At 39.7% G+C, this 21,214-nt stretch overlaps 1 long non-coding RNA gene across 1 annotated transcript; it reads left to right on the forward strand.

Moving 5' to 3' along the window:
* Positions 1–8,133: 8,133 nt before the first annotated feature.
* On the forward strand, positions 8,134–20,821 carry LOC146427924 (uncharacterized). The gene is made up of 2 exons (XR_014856277.1): positions 8,134–18,415; positions 19,350–20,821. It is a non-coding gene; the product is annotated as an uncharacterized LOC146427924 (long non-coding RNA).
* Positions 20,822–21,214: the final 393 nt, after the last annotated feature.

Consider the following 21,214-nt stretch of genomic DNA (forward strand, 5'->3'; position numbering starts at 1 on the left):
GTGGCACACTAAACTAACTTCTTGCTGCATATAACACAAACATACTCTCCAGATTCTGCTTATTTCTATCTTGACATTTTAATTTGATGTTCTGCCATGATGAACAATTTGCCTTAGAATTCTCCTGCCTTATAATAAAGGCTGTTAAAAGACTTTGAGGGCATTGCTAGCTACATTATATTATGTGTTGTTTTGATCCTTGTCTTGGACATTTTCAGATGTCAATTTTAACTGGCAAGTCATGACATTACTCTTGTGTTGCATCTAAGCCATTCTGTACCCCAATGAAGAACATTTGCTTCTCAAGAAAATAGAGAAACAAACGGATTTATACTTTGTCTAAAGAAAACTATTGCCGGACCTCTAAGTATCCAAATCCAATACATTGCTCATACTTGATTTACAGCATTCCAAACACAGACTATTGAGGAAGTTAAACTTCAGTGATCATACTCCTCCCTTTGTCTTCTATTCCTGTCTGGTGTCTCAAGTGTGTTATGTCAGAATATACCCAGTCAGATGAGCCTCCTCACGCTGCTGTGGATCTGGAATGGGATTGCAGGGTTTGAATTGTGATCTGAAATGAAGATGTCTATCTGCTTCTCAGAAATGGGTTTGCCTGTGTCAGATTTGGTCATAAGTAGCTTAAAAGTGCTTTTTAAAAATCAGTATCTAGTATGTTGGGATTTGGGGTTTTTCTTCCCCCCTCTTCATAAAATTAGTGGGGCCAAATCATGTCCTCTCTGTTTCTTATGTGGGCAGTGAGCTCAGAGGGTTATTGCCTGGGTATACAGTTCCGGCTTTGCCTTTGATAAGGATCTGGCTTATAATTCTGTTTTAACAGTTTTGTTGCCGTATCAATATGACTTCCTGGTAGTTATACGGCTCTTGTAGCGCTGAGCAGAACCCTGTAGTCCCAATAAATACTGGCTTTTCAGTATTCATTTTAAAAGGGAAGTAGCTTAATTGAAATCAGATTTCAAGTCCTCTTAATCCTGGAAGAAGGTAGTGTTCCCATGTTGGACATGTTAGCCCAGGAGAAGTGAGGTGCCAGTACATGCTGTGGGGGGAGTGGGGAGGAAGTAAAACACGTCAGTTTAGTGGTTACAGAACAGCTGACAAAAATGTTAAAATTGTCTTCCTCAAGAACTGTAAGGCTGCATCTTGTATTTACTTGTGCCCAAATCACTGTTTATACTAACAGTTTTATTAAATGTGAGGAGTGAGTTATACATTTTTATAATTGAAAATCATAACTCAGTAAAACTCAGTAGAAGTTTATATTTACAAGATATACCAAGTAAGTTTATATTTACAAGATACACCAAGTTCTTTGATTTACATGGTTTAAGGCTACTCAAATTCACCTTTTTTAATTTGAAGCAGTACTTTATTAATCCTTAGATAAGGTGTGCTACAGCTTACTCAAATAGTGGTGTGTGCTGAACTTGAACTAAATGAAATGATTGAAAAAAAGTTATTGAGCAAATATACTGCTGTACAGTGGAAAACCACCATGCCTGACTCAAGGAAAGAATTTCTCAGCACAGTTTTGACATATAGTTTAAAAAAATCAATTTAAATTTATGGCCATGCATTTCTTTTGTTTCTCCAGTATAACTTAGCAAAGATCCTCCCTAACATGTTGAAAACGGATTTGACCTTGCACACCAATATTCAGCTTTTATGAGTGTCCTGCTGCCATTGGAGGAGGAGCCATGGAATGGAATTTTAATAATCATTTGATCACTCATTTATAGCAGTTGCTTAAATGTCTGTATTGATAAGGTGTTTGACTTAAGAAGTAAGTTACCAGATTTCTAGAAGTTCCAAACTTGAGCAAAGTACTTTTACAGCTATTATGTTAGTATATACTTAATTTCACTTTATTAACAAATTTCGTTTACTAAACTCAACTTATAATTTTATTAATCCGTTCAACATAGTTTGCATTTTTTCGAAGTGTTAAAGGTTTAATTTTTTCTAGATGTTTATTTTCAAGTCTCAGCTTCTGTAGTCTGATTATTAAAGAATGACAACTGCATTGCTTAAATCTTACCAAAATAAACTCGAAGTAGAAGATCACCGCATGATTTTGGTGACTCTGTATAAAAACCTGACTGCTTTTTGTCCCTTCTATGTTTGGACATGAAGCCCATTTCTGTATTTTGAAGTACAGAGAAAAGAAAATACAGAGGACACTCTTATTATAAGGCTGGGAGAGAAATAAGTGTGAAATGCTGCGCAAAATAGTCTTAAACCTCTCAGTAAAACATTTGGTACCAAGACCTATAGATCCTACTGAATGAATGTACTTTCAGCAAGACTTAATTGTTAACCAAAATTCCTGGTGGCCCATCCATAGAACAGCAAGAACCTGTCCTAGAAATTTGTCATCAGCAATCTTTGCTCATGCATGACTTGGGGTGGAGTATGTGTGTGATTAAGGATTGCTTGTATGGTGGAGGTTAGTGGAATTCTGCCATTCACATGAACTACGTGAGTAGTTCAGAGCCTTATAGAAAGAGTGTACTACATTGTGTCCCTACTTTTACTAAAACAACAACAACAAAAAAGAAGTTAGAGCTTCTGTTAACTTAGTATTTTAGTGAAGCTGTTGTAGTCTATTGGCTTAAATTGTCCTTTGAAACCCTGAGGGTTTTTGTTGAGCATGTATTAGTTGATAAAATGTGTAGAGTAGGGAGAAAAAAATCACTGGTATTAAAGGGAAACCATAAGCTTTTGGTCTAATTCAAATAAAATAGTCAAGGTAGATCTGCGATACTTGGTTATCGATCAGGAACTTCTGAAATTTTAGAACAGGAGAATCCCTCTGAAGAAATGTTTTAACAACTTGGAGGTTACCAGAAGCTCTGAAAGACAGTTCAGAATATATTTTCTGATGTCCAGAAATCTGCAAGTGTCAATTTTGTATTTTAACTCCTTCCTTTTACCTGACTATCAGGGAAGCGTGATTGAGGCTGACCTGACATGTCATGATGTCGACTTGCTAGGTGGGGTTCGCAGGGGACATTAACCTTGGAGTTTTCGGTAAGACAACTTTCTTTCTCATTTCCTTCAGTAAGATGCAAGGGTTGGGGTGGGAGGAGGGAGGAGTGAGCTCCGCAGACCTGAGCACTGGAATGTCTTTCAAAGTCTGCCATTACCATGGAGAGATTTCAAGTGTGGAAGGTAGAGGTTGAGGTTAAATTTGTCCATGTTCAAGAGAGGCATGGCATAGGTTCTTAAAATTGATATTTATTTGAAAGTAAAGATGACTTGCACTTCAGAAGAAAGCTGGATGCTATTTTAGGGGTGCTGGAAGTATAAAACATTTTAAACATTTAAATTTTTCCTCTCAAATTAATCCAGGTATGGGTTGGATTTCTTCACCCAACCATGGAAAAGCAAAGAATTTGCAGCACACTTCTTCAAAGCCTAAGAATGCTGTTAAGGAATGTGTCTAAGTAGATCTCCGGAAAATAATAAAATTTTGACTTGGAAATAACAAAACTGGCATATCATTAATTTGAATCATTTATGTATTGAACATGGTAATGCTTAGAAGCTATTAATTGAGAAACAGTTGCTTTTGTACCAAGGGACAGTTGTGGTTGATTCCATTATAAAGTCCCACTGGATTTTAATAATCTCTTTTTGGGGAGGGCATATGTTGGTTCTAGAACAAATAGCAAAAGCAGAAGAACAGATTTGCAGATTTGCAAATCAAACTTAAAATACTTGGACATGTTGAATCCTTCATGGCACCTGCTCATCTTGCACCTTTCCTCAGCCAGCAGACTTGTCTTTTCCTGATTGTACGTTCATGCAGTACTTGGAAAGGAGCAGAGAAGTCGGAAAAGCTTACTAGGCTAGAGGAGCATTCCAAGTGCAGTCATTGTTTACCGTGGGACTGAATAGCATGCCAGTTCTGACACCAACTGCAGAAGAAACATGCCTGGTGAGTACAGGTATTTTGTAAGGATTTTTCAGATATGAAGTATTTATATAATTCCAGATAAACTTTGCTTGGCATACCACAACTTGAGAACAGTTATGATCGCACAAAGTCGTCAATGTTTCACTTGGAAGATCTTAAACAGAAAGAAAGAGGATCTCTTAATTCTGGAATCTCCAATCTGCATGTCCCATGGAGCTACTGATAGTGAGTGTAGTAGGATGTGCTGCACATGCTCAGGTGGCCTGTCTCTGGGAAAGGAAGCAGGTGACAAGGTCCTTACAGGAGAAAAAAAATCCACTGAATTACATGCTTTTGCGCATGTAGAATCTGGAGATAGCTGGAAATAACTGGAATGGGACATGCACCTTTCATAAAACATTAGTCTCTAATCAGTGAAGTTTATGACCTTAAAACACAATTTCAGTATATATTTATGTGATTGGAAACTGCCAAATTGCATAAAATGGGAAGGAAAAAAAAAAGGAAAGCAGACCAAATTCTAGTTCTGCCCTGCTTGCTTCAGACACAAGCTTCACTTTTTTCCTTCCTTAGCATCAGTGAGGGTGCAGTCTTCTCATTGGATTTTCCGGTTGAACTTCCTGCAGAGCTTGTGTAAGTGTAGGATACACAGTTTTTTCTCTCTCTGTTTTTAAATCTTCACAGCAGCCTGTGAGAGGTGGTTGTATTTCTGTTTTTAATTTCAGGGAATGAGCACCCATTTCATCAGCACCTGTTCCCATGACATTATTCTATCTGACATGCCTTCAGACATTTCAGATTTGGTGTGCAGAAGGTGCATTATGCAACTGGAATTTCAGAGGGGATGTGGTGTAAGCAATAATTTTGTGATTGGAAAGGAAATCTAATTCTGGAGAGCATTCAGCTGTCATAGCAATGGGTGCTTCTGTCTGTTCTGAAGTTCCCTGCTGTGCTGCTTTAATTGCTGTAGAAAAAGGGAAGTAAAATGTGGCATGAGCTAGAAGTCCTGTGATTAAAAATAGTTCAAATACATAATGGAAGATAGTATTGTAATGACTGTACCTGGAGACTCAATACATGTTGCACAGGCAGCAATTTGACATTTCTAATACTCACTTTTTGCACAGTTCCTGGATGCAGACTGCTTTCTGAAAGAATTCTTGGAAGCACATTCTAAGGTGCCGTGGTGAGCCCTACTTTAAGTAATAAAATTTTAAAGTTCCGTATATTGAAACAGTGGGACAGAGAATTAGTGTAACTTTTTGCTGGTAGTACCTATAGAGCAAACACCAAAAAGGATAAGAACACCTTCTTTTAAGTTAAAGTCTGTTTTACGAAGACCAGAGATGTTGAACTTATCCTTGTACATTTTCATTCAAAACAATTGTAATTACAGATTTTTCTCCCCATTGTTCTGGGTGAGCTCTTTCCTTTTTATTCTGCACAGTGTTGGTGGTAGCAATACTGAGATCACAGGGGAGGAATTCTTCCTGCACTTAGTATCATGTATGCAATGATGGTTGTAGTGGCTTGCTTGGAAGAACCATTGCAGTGAGCTTTATTTTCATGCAAATCTTTACTGAGTGACTTCTGTAACACGCAAACACTGGAGGCAGTGTGCAACTTACCTCCAAGAATTTAATATGCAGTTATGTTAAAATGGTACTGATCTCAACATCCAAACCATCTCAAGTGATACGATTCTCCCAGAGAATCTGGCTGAGGTCAGAGATACTGAGCGTGGAGTGTTCCACTTCGAACAGCAGGAAGAGGTTACAAGGGGCTGAAGACAACCTCATCAGCTGTTGATGATCAGCTCCACAAAATAGGTTGGAGTTGCTGTTCAGTTATCAGTCATTGGCACCTCTAGCTACCCAGTGAAACCTAGAACATAAATAATTCTTCCTGTAAGACAGCAGGTCAAGCCAGTTAGTTAATACTTTATTTACCACTTGATTTTCCCCTTGAGCACCTAGCAGTAGTAGCTGTTCTTAGGGTATGGAATGTACATTCCCATCTTCCCCATGTTTCTTGTTTTCTTTGGTTTTGCTGGCTGTTACTGTGCAATAAGGTTGTTTCCAGTTGGAGGAGTAGTAGCAAATACGTTCTGCTCATTTTTTCTCTTGCACTTTATTAGCAAGAGGTAGAAAACCATATGTAGCTGAGGAAGCCTAAGCCTGCAGCCCAGCAGCAGCAGCTGTGAGGGATCCTGCATATAATTAAAAAAAAAAAAAATTATTATTGCTGCCTTTTCTTCTGATGGAGTTCATATTGGAGAGCTTGTGCTCACCAGGCACTTCTCACCACTCTCTGTTGCAGGTCTGTGCTGTGAGCTAGTTTGAGTAGCAAGTGTCCTGTAAACTGCCGCTAGGAGGCATTTAAGGCATATTTCTTTTTACAGTGTGAAGGATTACCTCTCTTAAATAAAACTACATAGTCAAATGCAGGACAAGCACTTCCTGCTGGTGACTTTAGGCAGGTTCTAGATATTGTGTATCAAATAAGAACAGTGTGGTGAGATGTCTGTGAGCGAAGCTAAGCCTTCCAGCCAGCTGCATGCACATCTTCCAAATGTCAACTGAGTTGTCTGGTGCAAGTGCTCCGTGTTAGTGATCGTTCGTACAGGAAACACTACGTGTTTGTAGTACACTAATCCATAGGTAAACACATGGGTGAACTTTTGCAGGTGGTGTCTCAACATGATTAGTTTTTCCTTTGAAAATACATGAAGCCTTGACAAAGTAAGAGAGCTTTTGTGCTACAGCCAGATGTTAGTACATAGATATTTCAGCTCCAGTGTCTTTAAAGGGCTGTGTGTATTCTGACTGATATCACATCTGTGGTGAATTTCAGTGAACTAAAGTCATCCTAATTGGCTTTGAATCTAATTTTTTTAACTAGTTTTTATCATGCTATACATACCCAGAATACCTGTTGCTCTGTTGTGAATGGTGTATTGAGGAGGCGAAAGCTGAGCACCAAGTACATTGTACAGAGATACAATGGCATGTTCTCTGGCTGCAAGTTACATTCTACCTGCATGATAGAGGATGAGTTCGTCTGTCAGCTTTTGAAAAGCTGCTGGGCTTCCATCAAGAATACTTTTGAAACAGAGCAGAGACTTGACATGCTGGGGTGTACAGACAAACTAACTGGGGTAATCTCCAGGCAGGCAAGATGCAAATTTATCCTTGTTTTTAGAACCACTTAAATAATTTAAATTCCTGTGTATAGAAATTATTTCCCATAAGCATTGGGCAAACAGTTGCTTAAGTTTGTTGGCAGAGCAGTAACAATGGCAGCTTAAAAATATTTTGCTATAAAAAACTTATATGGGTGGGCAAAAGGCCTTTTCTCCTCCAAATAAGCTTTATTTTAAGTATTTCCATAAAAAGCTAAAGGAATATAAGCCAGTTTACTTAATTTGCAGTTTCTATGCAGTACTCTTTTTCCAGTGATATGATCAGTACCCAAAACTGACTACTAGGAGTTTTAGTGCCTTCAGAAATAGGAGTGGGTGAACCTAAATTCTTGCAACTTACAAAACAGGTCGTGAAGGACTTCTATGTGGTGAGTGAAGAGAGCAGGCTGTTGGGAATAATTAGGTGCTCAATTTTACCATTGCCTGATACACGAAAGTTTGTTTCTAGTCTGTCCTGGATTCCTGGTAGAATTAGTTTCTTCTCATTAGCTGTTACAGCAATGTATTTTGTATTCAGAATGAGAAGAGTGTTGATAACCCACTAATGTTTTGCTTTCTTTGCTAAGTTGTATTTATCTTAAGTCAAAGACTTTTTTTTCTCCTTTGTCTCATGCTCTGCCAGTAAGGAGGTATGCAAAAAACAAACAAAATGGGACAGAGCATAGCTGGGACAGGTGACCTGAACTGATCAAAAGGGTTCCTCACCACAGAATGTCATGCCTGGTGTATAAACTGGGGGGAGTTACCAGGAAGGGCTGATCTGGGTTCTGGAAGGGGCATCTGACATTGGTCAGCAGGTGCTGAGCAATTCCACCCTGCATCACTTGCCCTTTTTTTTTTTCCTTTTTATTATTATTATAATTTACTTTATTTTTAATTCTTATTGCAACATGTGTTACTTTGATTCTTCTCCCCATTTCACCAGGGTGGAGTGTGATGTGAAAGGGGTTTAATGAGTGAGTGGCTGTATGGTGATCAATCTGTATAGTCTAAACCTTTTTCAGGGCTTTTCTAGTTTGAAAATGTAGCATTTTACTAGTTGGAAGGTTCCTTGTCTCAGTTGAAACAACTTGGGAAATTGGGTCAGATATCTTAAATGATGCTTGATGGCCTCAGACTTGGAACAGTCATGGATTATTTTTCCTGTTACTTAACATCTAGTGCTTGCAGTTTTTAAGAAAAACCAAGACCAAACGAACAACCTTTACAAGAAATCCAAAGCCCCAAACAAGGAAAGCTAGCACGGCTGTGCCCACAGCACCCTGCAGACTGGGCATTTTTTCCTTCTGTCCCTGGGAAGGGCAAAGGAGTTGCGGTAATGTCCTTGCAGGTAGGTTGTAGCTGGTCAGGTTTGGGAAACACACCGCTAACGCAGCAGTTTAGGAACAGCTAGATCATTTTTCAGTAAACAAGAGTTATTGGCAAGGATGGCTCTAGTCCAACATCAAGTCTGGGGCCTTGTATGAAAGTTGGCTGTGTGCTACTCCAGGAAGAGCAAAAGAATTGTGAATTCTTTTTGCTTTCTGTTTTTGCTGGTATGGCCACTTTTCAGATACTTGATACATCTGTTCATGCTGCAGTGGGCAGTCTCTTCCCACTTACCAGTTTCCTTCATGCAGTATCAGGAAGGTCAGAGTTGAAAGGGCTGTGGTGAGCTGACCATGGAACTCTGCTGGGAATCCAGAGATCTTGTACAGCGCTAAAAATTAAGCCAGGAAAATGTTAGCACACTAGCATTTCTGAGGATTGCAGGTCATGTTCAACAGGGTCAGAAACTGGAGGAGTGTGCATCATAAAAAGGTCTTTTAATAGCCAGATAACTGAACTGTAGGCTCATAAATAAGGACAGTCATGCTTACCCATAACATCATGCATACTCCAGAAAGGTGAACAGCCAGCTTTATTCTCCTGTTTTCAAACAGCTCTGGATTCAATTTAAAACTTTATGTGGACACAACTTCAAAGATGACTCTTAATCATAACCATTTCTGTCAAATTTGTTTTGCTGCCCCACCAGTTTTCTTTCAGATTTTTTTAGAGGTTTACTACAAAAACCCTATTAATAAATACCTAGTCAGTCTTTATGCTATACATGTTGTTTTGGATTTCAGTAGGTTTGATTTTCCGAATTGCTGTACCTTTGCAGGATGCTAATACATTGCATTGCATTTAATAAGCAGTCTGTAGGCTTTTTAAAAGAGCACTGCTGAGCTGAACACATAGGTCAGAGGCAAAATTACATTTCAGGTTGAAGAGGGAGTCTGTAGCAGTGTCTCCTTGTGAATTTGCCAGCAGGATTTCTCAGCTGCTGCTCGTTCAGATTCAAAGCTGTACTTTACCATCAGTGCTGTTCCCCTTCTTACAATGAGGCTGCCATCTGGAAACAGTTCTTGCTACTCTGATACTGTAAAAACCAATGAATGCTAGTAGAGACATTGAATTTAGGGTTCCTGAGAAATGAGGATGCTTAAACCCTTAACGGTAGTGTTTGTAGCTTCTTGCTTCTACTCTTCCTTTACTCTCCTGCTGTCCAGTGGATGTACACCTGTACTTATCTCCTTTTGCAGAGAGAAAGAGGAGAAAAGTGTTCCCTGCAGTGTCTTGGATCTGTAGAGCCAGAAAGCTGCAGATGCAGGTGAAAATCCCTGTTGCAAGGTTTGAGATTTTTTTCAGTGGACCTTGCTGTTTTTCAAATGATTTTTAATGTGGTATGTAAAGGTAAAGATACTGCAAGATTCTTCAAATTTCTGTTATATTATTCCTTATCCACATGCAGTACGAGAACTTGAGTTAATACTTTTGTCAGCATTTCTAGATAACAGATGTTGCACAAAAATGTAGACATGCTCATAGGAGATAATTAGTTCATAAAATCATTTAATGCAAAAAACATTCCTCATTCCTCATGTCTGTGAAACATTAGAACATATATTCTTTAATGTTCTGGTAAACATTAAATCTTTTCTATGCTTCTTTCATGGCAATTCATAGAAAATAAATGTGCTTTTTTTCCCCTCTCCTTTTTTGCTTGACTGACTCTTGCCTGTAACATTTTAGTCTTTTCTCTCGTGTCAAATAGATGTTTTCATCTACATGCCTTAGGAGTGGGTTCAGAAAGATGCGCAGTACAGCATGTAAAAAATCTAAACGTCACAAATAAAATCTATTTCACTGGGCCAGAGTGGGGTCCATGCAGTGAAGGCTGCACCTTTCCCACTGCAGGAGGCTGTGTGGCCAAAGAGGTATCTCCACCAATGTAGGTTATCTTTTTGCTTTTATTTTGGAAATAGCTTGAAAAATCCTTTTAGCAGCTAGGCTGAGGTTTAAAATAGGGTCAGCTAAAGAACATCAAATGTGTGGCTGTATCGGTAGAAATTGCTGAAATGAGATACAGCCGTGCAAGTATTTGAGTAGCTCAAAGAGTTTTTTGTGGTATGAGATATGTGCAGTGTGGAATGAGCAGTGTTTGTGTTTATACACATGGAAGAAAACTAATGTGGTTGTTTAGCTCTGAATTGCTGTGATTAGCTCCAGCCCTTTTATGAGTGAGGAATAAGTAATAGAAATCTGCGTTTAAGAAGTACATGAAAAGCAGTGCTTTTCTGTTATAGCAGAAAGTCTAGAAGTCTAGCAGTGGGAATAATCATCCTTCTCAGAGGCAACGCTTGGAATGTTTATTCCGTTAACTTCAGTAATTTTTCACTCATTTGAACTTTTTATATTAATTATGTGTCTTCTGTTCTCTAATTATACAAAAGCCGTGTATTTGAGTTCTTGGGATTCAGGTGTGATAACCTGATTTTCCATGTAGATTATTTCTGCAGGGTAGAGTTTTTTGGCATTCTGAAGAAAATGGCTTAATTTTTTGGTAGACTAGTTTTGTTCTGTTTGGTAGACTTGTTTTGTTGCAAGTGCAACTGAAAGCATGTGTCCGCAGATATGATCTTCTGGGCATTTCCTATTGAGATAGGCTATTTTCTGAGTTGTTTTTATGTGAACAAAGAGTGAATTAGCTCAGAAAGTTTTCTTGATACTTTGTCAAAATGACTGACCTTTGGAAAAAGGGAGGACATCAGACCCCTGTTTAGGAAAACAGTTGTACATTAGACCAGTATAGCCAGTCTTCTTCAAATGGACTTTATTCTCCCTTCTGGACGTCTCTTAGTAGTGAAGAGTGGAGTATGTCTTAGAAGTCTGTGATCTGTTTGAGCTGGCTGGAGCAAATATTTTATGTTTGAGTGCACACAGGTCCTTGGGTACAAAGCTGAGTTCATTCATTTCTCACACTAACACTCTGGTTTCTGGTTTGGCTGCAGTGCAGGTTTTGTTCAGGGTTGAGAATGAGAGCTAGGGAAGGGCCAGGATGCTGCTTTTTGTGTGCTCCAGGCTGTAGGAGAATTAATCATACAAAAGATTTAAGTATGATGGATCCCATCATTTACCGTGTGACTTCCCAAATGGGAAATACTTCTGCTAGTCTGATTTTACTGGGAGAGTGTTGGTTACATCGCCTATGGAATGTGGCCATATTTCCATACTAGGCTGGCAGCCATTCCTTGCCAGAATGAGTAGCTACAGGAAAGGAACCATAAAGAAGTTTCCAGGAATTGAGCAGGAAGGCCAACACAGTGAAATATGTGAAATGATTTCAGGTGTCCAGCTTAAGATGCAGGCAGGCTGTGATGGACCATCCCCCAGCTGAGGACAACTACTGGCGGTTTGTCAAATACAACCTATTTGTAGGTTTTCCTTTCAGTTAAAGAATAAAATAGTCTGGTGATAATGCCCATATACAAGGCTAGGAGAAATGAGTGATGCATGTGAGATGCAAATAGTGGCTGCTGTTTCTACCAGCTGTAGACAGGGAATAAAGCAAGTGACACTGATCTGTGTGGTGAGTGGGAGAATTCCACCCAGAGACTGGAAAGACATGGCACCCCTTGTACATTACAGGATCTTGTTGAATGACTGTTCTGTCTGTGTGTGCTATGGAGTTGTCTGGCAGGCAGCATGCTGGAGGAGCTTGCTGTTTGACTTTAATCTCCTTGTAACATGTGGGCTGTGGTCCTGGAATGGGTCATCGTGCTTTCCCGAAAGTGAAAGCAAGCAGGCAGATCACAGAGCAGTAGACTCCAGTTCTGAGATGTCCATACCAGGCAAGTAAAGTCATCTCAGGTTTTTGAATCAAAAATGTATGTGAAGTCTAAAACCCTGAATTTAAGTAAAAGTTTCCAGAGGAATTTTGCATAGAATAGGGGGATAGGGATATTACTTGCAGTAATATCAAAGTTGCATTGAAAGAAGTCTGTAGTGTGATGATGTAGTGGTGTTATGTCTTAAATTTTTCTGAATATGATGACTGGGTACAAAGTAGCAGTAGTATTTAGGTAGGGAGAAGAAAGGTGGTAAGGTTGTTGGTTTTTTAAGACAGCAACAAGCTTTTTTTGTTAAGAGAATGCCTGCAGTGGGCTGCATATTTCCATTTTCATCTCTTCCTCTCAGCTTGATTAGTCCCACTGGGAGTGCACCCTTTGGAGAAAGGATATAGGGTAAAACTGCTTTACAGGTGTTTAGTGAAAATCATGGCAGCAATGGAACAGCTTTTTTCTAGCATGAAATCCAAATCTGAAGTGGTGACTTGCTTGTAGGCTGGGTAACCAGGATAGGAGTAGGAAGAACTAACATTAAATGATATCTGTGCTGTCTTCTGCAGCTACAAGCTTGAAATGCAAAGAAGTTGTGTGTTTTACATCTTTTTAACCATTGTGTGTTTCTTACAAAGCCTCTAGTAATGAGTTAATTAATGCAGGACAGACCACAAAGATGTATGGTGTAATTTTTTCTATTTAAAAATATGTGTTTTTCAGATATTGAGCTGGATCTGGCCATAGAGACTGTGAACTTTCCTATTGATGTAGCAGAAACATGGGGTACATAGTTCACATTGATTCTCTATTGTCAGGTACTGTGTTGGTTGGTGAAAATTAGATAATGATGCCTGAATTGATTAATCCCCTGGACATTGAGAGACTGCAGTGTATAAATATCTAAAAAGACCACCAGGAGGAAGTGTGGGATTGGCAAAGCCAGGCAGATCTCAAGCAAAGACAGACTACTTTTTGATGCACAGAGCCCCTGCTTTTTGTGTTAGCAAAAAATTTTTCTCTGTTCTAAACTGAGATGATGAAATCTTTAGTGAGAAGAAAACCCACAAGGAGACTTTAATACTGAGAGCCTGGAAATGATTGCAGTTGCTTATAGGATTGCATGATGAAAATTGAGATGTGTGATTAGATGTTCATTTGGTTGTTACACTTATGGTTCAGTTCTGTCATTAAAACAGTTCAGATAGTGCAGGTGTCTTACTGCTGCCTGGAGGAAGATGGCTGATAGCAGAATGAAAGGAGAAGCAAAAGCCTTTCGTTGTGTAAATGTGGGCTCTTTATTTTTTTTTGCTATTAGTTGTCTAAATAAGCTGTTTTAGAAACTATAGTTATTAACAGCAATCAGAAATCAGGCTCTGAAAAAGTTAAAATTCGTTTTTATATCTTCAGTACACAAATGCCTGGACCCTTTTATCTACTAACAATGTTTTCGCCTCCTGTTCTGATCTCATCTGTCGTAATCCCTGAAGAACATTCATGATGCTGTGTGAATTGAGCTGGTAAGTTACGTCTCCTTATACACGTCGAGAAATTTGATTGCTGGCTTTCCTGAAAGGATTTCAGGACTTCATTTATGCCATCTGGTATTACAGCCGCTGCACACACATTAAGATACTAAAGCTGTGTCACAGTATCAAGTCAGTTGGAGCCTGGATATGCTTTTCAATTCACAGAAAACTTGCAAAATTTCCATTTCCCTTTAGGTGACTCTTGGCCTGTAGCAGTGCTGTGGCTCATAGCCTGCAAGGCAGTGCTGCTCTTCACCTCCTGATTGATGCAGCTGCTGGCTGATGTCTGGCAGAACAGGAAACAGGTGGAAAGGGATTACTAGAGCACAAGTATTGATTGCATCCTGGATTCTTGGGCTGGGTACTATGCTCTTAAACTTGTTAGAATAATACCTGAAATAATCAAGCTATGCTCCACTACTTAAATCAAGTTTATTTTTAACCCAGTGGTTTGTGAATTGAAATTGCTCAGGCAAAACTTGTTTTTGAAGTATTTATAATTCCTTCTTACAGTGTTGCACACAAATTTCAGCTGAATCTGGACTGAATGAATTTGGGTGTACCAGTAGATGGCTTCTTAGTGCTCCTTTGCAGGAAACACTGGTGGAAAAACAGAAAAAAAAATAAAAGAATGATAACTGACAGGTACAGAAGGTGGACAGAAGATTATATGACTCCCTAGTTTCTTTTCAATATTTATTACATTTTTTGAATATTTTTCCTTTTCTAGGTGTTTTCTACATTTCCTGGACTTAGGCTTTGTGCCTCTCAATCTCTTATGGTTCATCATGCACCAGTAGTCAGCATGCTCAGAAGGCTTGGCTCATATTTACATCACAGTTTAGAACTGATTCTCCTTGCAAACATCTAAGAAGGGAAAACCCAAGAAACTAGTATTTCACATTTTCCTGGTTTTCTGTATTTTAAATGGAAGTGATTAGGAAGTTGGGTTTTAATGAGCTTTTAGTAGAGGTGCAATGGGGAAGTGTTTGTGTAACTGCCCATTATATTTGTCTGAAAACACCTTTTTGGGTGTCACCTCAGTGCCTTCTCAGGTACCTGCTGCTTTGCAAGGCTCAGATACAATATTTGTGAAACTGACACAAGAGAGGCAGAGCAGGATAAAAATCAGTGGTGTTCACAGAAATGGAGCTCAGTGCCTGCTTGTTTCACATGTGATTCGGGTTGGGAGAAGAATTGAACCAAATAGTTCTGGTGTTTTGTTCATTGATACCTGGTGAAGAGCAGCACAGAGCTGCATGATCTGGCTGAAGGACAGCAACCATTGGAGCTGGAGAGAGGTAAGACATTGGTACACCTTTTCCTTGCTCGACCCTTGATTTCCTTGTGCTCAGCCTGTGCCTGCAGCCTCTTCTGCTTTGGTCACAGAGGTATCAGGCCCCATACATCTGCATCCTTTCCAGTTTCTCTCAAGAGCCTGGTGAGAGGGAGGTTTCTGGTCTTGCCAAAATCCAAACGAAGTGTAGCTTTGCTTGCCGCTTTTCAGCTTTTATATGTTTTGCCATGGAGGTCTGTGCTTGTCTGTTTGTGTTTTCACTTTGTGTGTGAACCTTTCCCCTTTGGGGTTGGACCTTTTCGCGTTTTCATGATGGCTCTTCAGGACTTGGTCTTCCAGCCTCCTACCCAGCTTATATTTACAATAAGTAAAATATTATCAGTCCTTTTGTTCATTTTGGTGGGCTTTGTCCACGAATAGGACCTCCTGACAGAGTCTAGGGTAATGTCTGAGGTGAAGCAGTAGTAGGTGATGTTTGAGTTATTGCTGTTAAAGGTGATTCTGCTTCATTGACACTAAAAACCTTCCCATTCCGTTGAAGTGTTCCCATCTCTTTAATACTGCCTTCCTAGCATTGTTGAAATCAAAGAGTTTCCATCTTCCAAGGCATTGCCAGAGGTAACAGAAAGTACGAGATCAAGCCTTTTTTGGCTTTGGGGCTTTGCTCTGTTGTCTGAGCCCTTTCTGATAAAAATTGCCCATCTTGTGATCCAGGAGTTTTAGGTCCACAAGTCAGCTTGGTTTGAGTGAGCTTTAGAGCTTTATATCTGCACACTGATGGCAGGACCCCATCAACCATCACTGCTTCTTGGAACAGTTATTTGTTGGTTGCATTCTTTGAGGTGAGTGATTTTCATCTGGATTTTTTGATCTCTAGTCTCTGGTGTGTCATAAGCAGCCTGGCTTAGCTTATGCCTCTTGATCTCTTCAGGGCTCCTTCCTTTTTTGGAGAAATAGGATGTGATCACAGTTCTTGAATCTTAAAATCTCTAGTTTCTCTGAAATCAGTGGCTGTTTTGTATTCATAGCTTTTGGGCATTAGCCTTAGAGGATGCCTCTGGGGAGCATGGTAGTGCTCTGCCTCCAGTGATAGCACCTTGCTGGTGACTTTGACTTGCGTAGGCAACACGAAATCTTACAGCCTGCTTTTCTGTCACTCTTGTGAATGCATCAGAGTAATTTAGGACTTCAAATCCTTGCCTTGTCTTAAAAAAAGAGTAAGTAAACACCAGCTAATGTCACTGCTGCACAACATTGTGAATTGCCTGAGTAGATGTTAGTGAAGTGACTGTTGCATTTTATTTCATCTGCAGGATATTCAGGTTGATCCATCTTTGAATAGTTTCTCCCTCCTTAAGGGCAGTTCAGAAAAATTATTCATGATCTGTTCCAGAATAGCTGGAATTTCTCTTTTATTCTGCATGCTTGAGAGAAACATCTAACAAATAGCAGGAAGAACAGAGTTAAAAAGAAGAAAGCCTTACTGCTAAAGTCAAGGAACGTGGATATTAATTACTTATTGTGGACCAAACCTTAAAACTGATATTCAAAGACTGAAGTGTCAAAATAATTGAAATCAGCTCTGGTAGTATGTCACATTTCTTTTAGTGAGCTGAAGCAGTAGCTCAGGTGAGCATCACCTGCATTCTTGTTTCCAGATCAGTCCTAAGTTTTAGTTTGCTTATAGATAAATGTACAGATGCGAAGCGTTGTAGCTTATTTTGAAAAAAACCTGACAAGGATCTTTCCACTACCTCAGTAATTCAGGGTATTTGGTGGCGTGTGAAATAGGTGACTTTGTTTCACTTACATTTGGCTTTTTAGAGAGGCAGGAGGATGGTGTAATGCCTCATGCTCACTGCAGTTCTGTAAACTGTGGGTGTATGTGAGAGTTGATGAACTATTTGCGTATTAATATTACTACCTAGCAATCTCAAATTATTCACACGTTAATGAAGAGCGTTTTCTGAGACTGTCAATTCTTTTTTATTTACATTTGCGGCTTTTGTATCTGCTGAATGCCAGCTCCCTCTTTTCTGTGGGGTAGGATTGGAGGATCTGTGCTCTTTGTTGTAATAACTTTGTCCTCTTTGAAATGCCATTATTTCTGGTCTGTTTTTAGATGATGAAGGATAGACACTGTGATGGGGACTAAAGCATGGACTTGAAGTATGCACACTGGTGGCAGGTACTCCTATCTGGTCCTGGTGGTCTGACATGTCTGAGGAAGGCTTAGGTGCTGTGTGTCTTAGCTGTGGTTTTCTCAATTTATTGATTTCAGATTGAAATATTTGTCTTTATTTATAGCATGTCCAACAGCTGTGTTGCAACAGAGAAGGTAAGTTTAACGCTTGGGGCTGGGGGCAAAGGGGTTGACAACCAAGCTTTGGATAGTTAATCTGTTTTGGTTTTTTTTGACACCGTCCTTAAAGTTTATGGAGAGATGTTGGGTTTATGGACAGCTGTCAGATTGATCAGACAGCTGCTAAAACCATTACAAAATGGCAAGAAACAGGACATTTATTATATACTATATGGGGAGAAGAATTTGAGAATTAGATTTTTAACCATTTTTGAAGCATTTATTTGTTCTTTAAGGTACAGACCTAGATGCAAATTCACCAATCTGTTCAGTGATATATTTTTCCGGATTGAGAATTAGTGTCGCACTTGTTGCTAGACACTATTGAGGTAGTCATGCTCAATTTTCTCTGCTGTGAGCTCAGTGAGTCGTGCTTTCCACTCTGTGATGGGGGATTACTGGTTGCTGTTAGCTGTGCTTTAAAGACAAGAATTCCTGGTCTGGTCAAGTTTAGGACATGTTTGTTCTAAAGCCTCATAAAAGCATTAGCTAATATATATCTCAGTTCTTGGATGTGGGTAATAAAGGATTTGCCTGTGAATGCATATGAATTACCTTGTTTTGACAGGTAATTAAATCAGGATCTCTTCCTTAGGTAACAAAACAAACAGTCTCCAATGTGCTTTTCTAGGCAGAATCATGTGTAGACAGCAAGGTTTTATTATTTGTGGGGAAAAATGTATTGTAAGAACATGAAATCTAGAAGACCTTGAATGAAAACAAAGAAATAAAATTTTAGGAGATACAGTATATTTATGCCCCAACTTGGATGAGGAATTCCTGAATATGAATTTTAACTGTCATTAAAGCTCTGTGTACAGTCTGCACTTCTGCAGGAAATATGAAACATCCCAGGGATTGGCTGGCTGCCTGAAGAGCCCCAGCACCTGCTTCTCATGGCAAGTGACCTGAGCATTGATGTGCCCATGGTAGCAGTTCAGGTGGGTGTATTACCTGCATTTGCAGACTTTTCTTGTTCTCTGCATTGTACCAGAAAGTGCACGTGCCTTGTACAATCTGTTTCATCCTTTTGTAATGTCTGGTTTTCCCTAATAAACATCTTTTGAAGTCTTTGCTTTGTGGCTGATTTCCAAGGGTCCAAGTGTTCCCATGTGTTAGGTACATCCTTGCGATGTATTCTTTGGGTTGTGCAGGAAAGAGTAGAGAAACTCATTTCAACTCCTTTGAATAAAAACTTTATTTGAAGCTGCTATGTCCACACAAGACTTTGCTAGTAGTTTCTCTGGTTTGAGTGTTTTCTTGGAAGGTCCTGATGTTTGAGATCAGATAGAAAACCATTGTAAGCAAAATCAAAGAAATTTCTCATTAAGAAAAATTAATTCTGAATGTTTGTCGCTGTTGAGCCGCTAGCAGAGAAGAGGATTCCAGTTCTCAGTGTAGCAAGAAAAGGCGTTTATTATTTTGATTTCCATATATATATAGACTTTTCAGAGGTTGCCCAGATTGGTCAGCCAGAAACCTCCCCCTAGGCCTAATTGGCCAGGCCTGAACTGTCCAAGTCTTGAGACAGTGTTTGAAAAACATCCAGACTTTATCTTTGTTTATAAAACACAGCAAAATGTTCTCATGAGAAAGACCTGTGCTAACCACAAATGTTTGTTTGGGAAATGATGGTGAAACAAATGGGAACTTGTGATCTTGGGCTTTTGTTCCTGTGAAGTGCCAAGTCCTGTGGGAAGCTTCAGCCATATGAAGGTGAGCTACCTTGTGCTTACATGAATACCAAGAGTGTCACTTCATCCTGGCTTGTTAGCTTTTGTTTCAAAGAAGGACTGAGAAGAGACCAGAATGCACCCAGTGGTCTTTAATGCACTTCCCTGTGTTTTCATTATTCCTCTGTTTGGTTCTTTCCAGGAAGAAGGGAAAGTAGCCTGTGTGCCCATGCAGATCTGTTTTCAAGAGGTGAAAATTTGTATGTGTGCATGTATGTATTGACTTCAAAATCCCTTTCTTCTGTAGCAGTGTTCTTGGCATGTTCTGAAGTTCAGTTTGGCTTTGTTTTTCAGTTCAGCTGCGCAGACATTACCAGAATCCCTCAGAAAGACACTCTCTTTTCCCAATGCTTAATCCTTTTTACATGCAATGTTGTACTAATCTTGCTGAATAGTAGGAATGAATGTTTCCTAACAACAACTACTACAGAAGTGTAAATTGAGAAGATGGCATGAGATTATTTTGGAGACTTGGCCAAGAAAACGGGATTACAGTTAATTCTATAATAAACATGTTTGGCAACTTGAAAAAACATCCAAAACCAAACATGCTTGGCAACCTGAAATCCAAAAATTTTGAAGTTTGATTCAGCTCTTATCGTCCTCAAACAAACAAAATCTTCTCAAATGTCTCATTCTGGTACTTTGCTGTGCCAGTGCTGTGTGTACAGTCCCTGAGCACAGCTCACTGCTCCTCCCTGGTGTGGTCTGCTGGCAGGCAGCTTGTTCGCTGGGAAAAGGATGGTGTGATGTTGCATTCAATCAAAATTCAGTGAATGTTTCTGTTGTGGCTTAAGACAGGTGTCTGCGGGAAGACAGGAACCTACCTTGGAATAGCGAATATTACCTCACTTCCCTCTGAATTATTATAACTTTGAAATCAAGGGCTTTCAGGCAAAGACATGGGAAAAGGAATAACAGTTCTTTACTAGTATTTGTTACAAGGCAGTAATACAGAAACAATGGTTTAAATTGACAAAGTCAGAATACAACCTGCCACCATGTTAGTCAGGGTGGTGGTAGCAGTCCAGCGAGATGGTGGCTGCAGTCCCGTTGGAGTGATGGATGTGATCTTGTTGAAATGGTGATCCTGCAGAAAGGTCTGATTGGTCTCTGGAGGTCCTGTGGTGACTCTCAAACTCTTCTCCTCTGAGAATCCAGTGGAAGTTGTGCTCCAGTGTTCCAGAGTCTCAGTTTATCTGCAGGTTGGAATGTTCAGTTCCTCCCCTCTGGGCAGAGCATCTTACAATGGGATGATGTAATCTTATGAGTCACTCCTGGAGACCTTGATGGCCCTTTAGCAGCGATAGCCCCAAATCAGGGCTATCAGGGCTGCGTTATGCTGAAAATAAAGAGCACTGCTCCACCTGTTTTTAACAGCTTATGAAGATGGTTATGGAATACCTACTTTTGGTTACACCTTCCATGTAACCTAAGACAGTTTCCTATTACGGAAAATGTTTATCTTGTGAATAACCAAGCAAATCACTTTCATAGGGAGAGGGGAGACACTATTCAACTAGGACTGGCCTGAAGGACTCACTGGCTGCCAATGAGGAACCATCCCAAGCCCCAAGAATCTACCCATACAGAAATAAACATGTTTGTGTTTGATTGTGTGAGTTCCTGCTTTTTCTAAAGGGGTGTGTGAATTGGAAATGAATCTTGTGTGATGTGTGGATGGACCCCACAACTCAAAAAAGTTCTAAAGTATGTATGCTTTATTTCAGTGCTGGGGTGCATGGGGCTATCCCTCCAAAGCATGCATGCTGCCAGCATCACTTCACTTGGTTTGTATCAGGTTACAGGTTACATATGCATGAAGTTACCCAATGCCCCTATACATATTCATTACCTATCCCTGCTTTGTATTATAATGAGTTCGAGGTTCATTTACATGTGCTTGCACTTGTGCAGTGCCACTTGATTATTGTGGGCCGGGTTCTTGGGGGTCTCTTGGAGTAAACAGAGTATTTCTCGGGTTGAACTCTTCACCCTGCCTCCTTG

This window comes from Lichenostomus cassidix, chromosome 23, assembly GCF_008360975.1.
Source record: "Lichenostomus cassidix isolate B80296 chromosome 23, HeHo_3.0, whole genome shotgun sequence".
Taxonomy (NCBI): domain Eukaryota; kingdom Metazoa; phylum Chordata; class Aves; order Passeriformes; family Meliphagidae; genus Lichenostomus; species Lichenostomus cassidix.